The sequence below is a fragment of the Humulus lupulus genome, chromosome 6, assembly GCF_963169125.1.
Source record: "Humulus lupulus chromosome 6, drHumLupu1.1, whole genome shotgun sequence".
Taxonomy (NCBI): domain Eukaryota; kingdom Viridiplantae; phylum Streptophyta; class Magnoliopsida; order Rosales; family Cannabaceae; genus Humulus; species Humulus lupulus.
The window spans coordinates 188,790,739-188,797,777 of NC_084798.1; positions in this window are offsets into that span (position 1 = coordinate 188,790,739).

Genomic DNA, 7,039 nt, shown 5'->3' on the forward strand with positions numbered 1-7,039 from the left:
TTAATTTTATCATAAGGTTTGATTATTGAAGCCGGTCCTAGAAATATTATTTATTATAACCTAATGTTTCAATAGAATAATTAAGGATGTGACATTTGTCACATGTATGTTGATACAGAAAACACGTTGACTTCACACGAACAAAACCACAGAGCCTCAGGAATATGGGGCAGGCGATATATCACCTATAGGGGGTGATATATCAACTCCCTTAGCCATTTTTGAAAATCCGTGGAATCCGAGCTAGAATACTTGGACTTACTCTTGAACGATTTTGACCAAGTTCTGGGCATCTGTTGAGCAGAAAACTTCATTTTTTATTCATTTTAAAGAGAGTTAGTTTCACTCCTTGAACTCTATAAATAGGACCCTTCACTCAGCCATTTGCATCATCTTTCAAACACTTCTCAGAACCTCCAAGCTGCTAAATTCGTTCTAGAGAGAAACACTAGGGTTTTGGGGTTGAAAGCTTTCGAATCTAAGCTTTTCTAAACACTTGGGAAGTAAGCAAGAGTGTGATTTCGGTATTGAGGTGTAGATCAAAGTTCTAAGCTATCTAAGGTACTCTTTGTCCTCAGGTTTAGTTCATTGCTATTCCTTTTATTCTTTTCTTTTACTTCAAATCCTAACTCATTATAATGACTTTTGGTTAGGTGTTTGATTTTCCTTGAAACTTAAGGTTTTCGGTAAGTTCTTATCTTGATGGTTTAGATCTTCTTTTCTTTAGGAAACTTATGGTTTTACTGTTTGGTTTTAGGAGTTTCCAATCCCGCACTTGTCTCCAATACCCCAATTTTGGTAAGGAAAATAAGTTAGATTTTATGTGCTATGTGCTTTGTGTAAGTATGTATGTCATTTTTATGTTTTTAGTCGCTTGGGAAATATGGTTGCTTAGATAGCAAATAAGAAAATCCCGAGATTTTTATCATTTATCATAGACTATAGTTGCGTTGAAACCTACCTCTAAATAGTAGCAAGATGACTATAGATAGTTTCTATCACATACTATGGTAATGAGTTAATGGCCATTAGTCCATTTTTATGTTTTATGTTTTTACGTCTTATGTTTTATGTTATGCTTTAGTAGTTTTTCCTTACTAGGCATTAAGCTCATTCCTTTTTATTTAGATGGTGCAGGTAAATGAACATGGAAGGCGAGACGGATCCTAGGTGGCTTTGGCATGTGTATTGGGAGAGGAATAAAGGAATGGATCGATGGAATTGATCGAGGATGAAATTGAAATTTGAGTCTTTTATTTATGTATTTATGATTTCCACATTTAGTATTTAAACATTTAATTAAAGGTTTTTTTTTTATGATTTTATGTAATAACAATGGGATCACGTATTTTGGATTTTCTATAATAAAGTTCTATTATTTTATGTATATATATCCAAAAGATAGTAGTATGTCTTAGTAGTTTTTAAAGGTCTGAGGTCTTTAAGTTAGTCGAGTCTTTACAGTTGATACCAGAGCCACATTTCATATGTATGAAGCTCTCCTTGATACACACGCAAAAGCTTCGGATCTAACCGCCAATGTAAGTGTTTATGTTAAAATCTAACGTTTTAGTCATTATGTTTTTAGTCAAAATGAATGGAGCTATGACTTATCAATATATCCATACAATTAAGGCATTGAAAAGGGTTAGAGAGCCAAGGGATATAACAGGAGTGCTAGAAAGAATCACTCAAAGATTGGTCAAATTTCACAAGGAGATAGTTCACCTTCAAATCACTAGGCAAATTATGATGAGAGCCATGGAACAATATGTCCTAGTAATTAGGCTTTTTAAGGATTTGCCTTGTGTTGTTTCAAAATTGGAAGAATTATGGGAAACTATAGATGATGAAGATGACTTATCGGTAGCCATGATATATTATTTTCTTATACTTAGGTTTACCTATAGGTTTGAGATTCAATGAACAAAAGAATAATATCCCAATGAATATTCCCCATGGTAGTTTCGAGGCTTATGATATTGATGATTATGAGGAAATAACTGATGATATGCTAGATGAAGGGTCAGATGTTGAAGATCCTGATTTTTAGAAATTTTACCCTAGTTATTATTAGTATTGTTGCTTTATTTATTTTGAATTATTATTGTAATAAGTGAAATTTTTTTCAATAAATAAAGTTGTTATTTTTGAATGGCATGTATGAATTTGATTTTTTTTTTGTTTTTGAAATCATAATTTATTTTGAATAAATTCAATAAATAATGATTGAGTTCGATGAGGGTTGATACAAATCTATGAATCGGGTTTTGTATTGAGAGTTTAGGGGGCCATAGTAGTGGGAACGATTTTATTGATCTCAACCCTCCCTCAATATGGTTAACTTTGGAACAACGACAAGTTTCGAGCTTGAGAATTAAGTCGTATAGGATTGTTAGAAACAGACTTAGAAAATAATAAAGATGGCTTAATAGTCTAATTATAGAAACACACCCAAATTTATAAAGATGACTTACATAATTTTTGTAAGAAATCATAACTAATAGGTCCGATTTATGTTTGCTTAGACTAATTTTTTTCCTTATAAACTATTAGGGTAAGTTCTAACATGTGCTTCTCAACTATTAGAACTTTCCTGAAGATGTCGCTCCGAAGGTTTGCACGCACTAACAGTAATGCCCCCAGCATTGCCAACGAGAATCACAAGGCCCCTTCAATCCGAAGAAAGGGGAAACGCACTGCCACTGCTGTTGCTAATAGAAATGCACCACCTCTGGTTGACAACAATGCCGAGATTATCCGGTTACGACAGCAAGTAGAAGAATTACTTCAGTAACAATGACAACCTCATCCACAGCCTCAACCACAATTTCAGCCACAGCCTCAGCCAGTAGCTCAAGCACCAATGCAAGAGCAGAATGGAGGATATTCGTATGGGGGATGGTCGATGGAAAATTACATGCTCTATCTAGCTTAGTACATAGAGTCAGTCTACGAGCGTTTCTGAAAGCAACACGCTCCAAATTTTGAAGGGACATCCGACACCTTTGAGGCTGAAAAATGGCTCAGGAATGTAGAGCCGATTTTGGCACACATGAACCTCAGTAACGCGGATCGCATATTCTGCATTTCTTCTTTACTAAAAAAGGATGCTAGAATCTGGTGGGATTTGGTATAATAGACTCACGATATCATTACCATGACTTGGGTCAGATTTGTGGAGTTTTTTCACAAAAAGTACTACAACTCGATAGTCATTGCTACAAGGGTGGAAGAATTCGCCAGTATGAAACAGGGCAATTTGACAGTAGTCGAGTATGCTCGAAAATTTGATCGCCTGGCCAAATTTGCACCGGAGTTATTCCTAAATGACTACTTGAGGGTAACCAAGTTCACTAGGGGACTCAGATCCAAGATCGAATTAGGGGTCAAGCTTGAAAATCCTGGAACCACTTCTTACGCCGATGTTCTAGAAACAACTATAGAGGTGGAAAGGCTCCAAGAAAATGTTAGCAAGGAGGAGGCAAGAAAGTCTGAACCCAAGTAGCAGAATCAAACTCAGAATGGTCGAAACCATAACAACCAGCATAACAATAATGGGCAGAAAAGAAAGCATCCCGATAATAAGCAGATCGATGCTGACAAAAGAGCACAGACTAACAATTTTAATAATAGGTCGGGTTATGTGGAATACCCTTAATGCTCTAAGTGCCATCAACAACATATTGGGGAGTGTCGTGCAAACAGCAAGGGTTGTTACAATTATGCCCAGGAAGGTCATCAGAAAAGAGATTGTTCGCAACTCAAAACTGAAGAAAAAAAGGACAACAAGATTGTTCCAGCCAGAGTCTTCGCTTTGACCCAGGGAGAAGCTGAAACTAGTAATAAGGTGGTCATAGGCTAACTTCCTATCCTCGATAATATATGTTCAATATTGTTTGATTCGGGAGAAACACACTTGTATATCTCGTTAGGAATGATAGAGAAATTAGACAAATCTTGTGAAAGATTTAGAACTAGGTTTGTTACAGAACTTCCTTCGGGCAAAGTCATTCTATCATCACAAATAGTACGAGGAGTACCGATCATAGTTAAGGGCACAGAGCTAGAAGGAGACCTGATAGAGCTAGAAATGATGGATTTTGATGTAATACTGGGAATGGACTGGTAAGCAAGACATGTCGCAACCATCCACTGTCGACGTAAGCAAGTGACGTTCGAAACCCCTGAGGGTCAGAAAATATGTTTTATGGGAAAAGTTCCAGGACTACAAACACCGCTTATCTCAAAGCTCAAAGGATGATAGAGAAAAGATGTCACACATTCTTAGCAAGCGTCACAGATGTGGCACAGGAAACACCATTAAAGGTTGGAGACGTCCGCATTATAAAAGAATTTCCAGAGATATTTCTTGACGACTTACCAAAATTACCCCCTACTCGGGAAATTGACTTCACAATCGAACTAGTACCGAGAATTAAGCCTATCTCAAAGGCACCATACCGAATGTCACCTACTTAACTCAAGGAGTTGAAAACGCAGTTACAAGAGCTCTTAGACTTGGGATTCATCAGACCGAGCCATTCGCCATGGGGGGCATCGGTTCTGTTTGTGAATAAGAAGGATGGAAGCATGCAGATGTGTATCAATTACTGCTTGCTGAACAAGGTGACAATTAAGAACAAGTACCTGCTGCCCTGGATCAATGACTTATTAGATCAACTCCGAGGAGAGACTGTATTTTCAAAGATTGATCTAAGGTCCGGTTTTCACCAGCTCCAGGTAAGGGAAGAAGATATACCAAAGACGACTTTTAGGACTCAATACAGACATTACGAGCTCCTAGTTATGTCTTTTGGTCTTACCAACGCTCTAGCCACATTTATGGATTTAATGAACCGAGTCTTCAAGGATTACTTGGACAAATTTGTTGTGGTGTTCATTGACGATATATTGGTGTACTCCAAGAATGAAGTCGAGCACAAGAAACATGCAATACTGACCATGGTGCGACTAAAGGAGCACCAACTTTATGCCAAGTTCAAGAAATGCAAATTTTGGCTATCACAAGTAGCATTCATCGGCCACATAGTATCCAAGGATGGAGTCACATTAGACCCAACTAAAGTAGAGGCTATGAAGGATTGGCCAAGTCCTAAGAATGTGTCAGAGGTTAGAAGTTTTTTTGGGCCAACAGACTATTACCAGAGATTTGTAGAATGCTTTTCTAAGACAGCCATTTCGCTTACTAACCTAACCCGGAAATAGCAAAAGTTCAACTGGACGGATAAATGTCAAGAAAGCTTCCAATTCCTCAAAGAAAAATTATGTCCAGCACAAGTACTTTGCGTACTGACACCTAACTACAAGTTTGTAGTATACTGTGATGCATCCAAGCAAGGTTTAGGCTGTGTGCTGATGAAAAATGACAAGCAAATAGCCTTCGCCTCAAGAAAGTTGAAGGAATATGAGCAACACTATCAAACACACGATATGGAGTTGGCAGCGGTGGTCTTCGCACTGAAAATATGGTGCCACTATCTTTATGGAGAATGGTGTGAGATTTATACAGACCACAAAAGCTTAAAATATTTCTTCACGCAAAAGGAGATCAACAAGAGGCAGCGCAGGTGGTTGGAACTAATAAAAGACTATGACTGCGAAATCCTATACCACCCAGGAAAGGCGAATGTAGTTGTAGATGCGTTAAGTCAAAAAAGTTACAGAAATTTGGCAACATTATCTGGAATTGAAAAGTCGCTACAACAAGAGCTGATTAACGCTAGGATAGAAGTAGTCATGGGTCAACATGCTAACTTGTCCATCCAGTCAAGTAACCTAGATGATATATGGATCGGGCAAGGGCATGATGACACACTATTATCGCATATGGCTGCAATTATAGAAGGCAAGATTACAGATTTATCTATATCAAGATAGGTGTTCTTGAATTATAAAGGCCGGGTATGTGTGCTGAATGACCATGGGATTAAGATGAAGATGTTAGAACAGGCACTCACTACCCCATACTCAGTTCACCCAGGGTCTACCAAGATGACTCACGACCTTAAGTCACTATATTGGTGCCCAGGAATGAAGAAAGACGTAGCAGAGTATGTGTCCAAATGCCTAATATGCAAGCAAGTAAAGGCAGAACATCAACGACCCGCAATCTTATTACAACCGCTTAGTATAGCATAATGGAAATGGGAAGACATAGCCATAGATTTCGTGACAGGATTACCATGAACAAGTAAAAAACACAACTCAACTTGGGTTGTGGTGGATAGACTCACCAAGTCAACTCACTTCCTGCCAGTCAAGACTACATACATTGCAGATCAGTATGCAAACATTTATGTTCGAGAAATTGTACGATTGCAGGGAATCCCAAAGATCATAGTATCCAACAGAGGTTTGATGTTCACATCTAGATTTTGGGGAAGCTTGCAGCAAGCCATGGGTACCAAGCTAAGTCTCAATACGAAATTTCAACCTCAGACCAACAAACAATCCGAGCGTACCATACAAATTTTAGAAGATATGTTGTGCGCATGTGTACTAGACTTTGGAGGATCATGGAGTAAGTATTTTCCACATATAGAGTTCTCCTACAATAATATCTACCAGGCAACGATCTGTATGGCGCCCTATGAGCTACTTTATGGAAGGAAATGCCGGTCGTCGTTACATTGGGACGAGGTGTTTTGGCAGTACCTAGACGCATGCATACTTTATTTATTATGTAGCAAACAATATTAATAGATTCTACCCACAATCTTTTGGACAGTTTCTTGATATTCAACATTACTCTTGCCATTACTTGAAGAGTGCGATTTTTTCTCTCAACAACTCCATTGTGCTCAGGAGTTTTGGGAGATGAAAATTCACGAGATATTCCACAAGATTTATAGAATTCATCATACACAACATTCTCAAATTCTTTTCCATGATTACTACGAATCCTAACAATCTTTTTCAACTTTTAATTTTAAACAAAGAGTTTTGAAAGCTTCAAAAGTGTCCGATTTTTCTCTTAAAAAATCAACCCAAGTAAAATAAGAGAAATCATCTACAC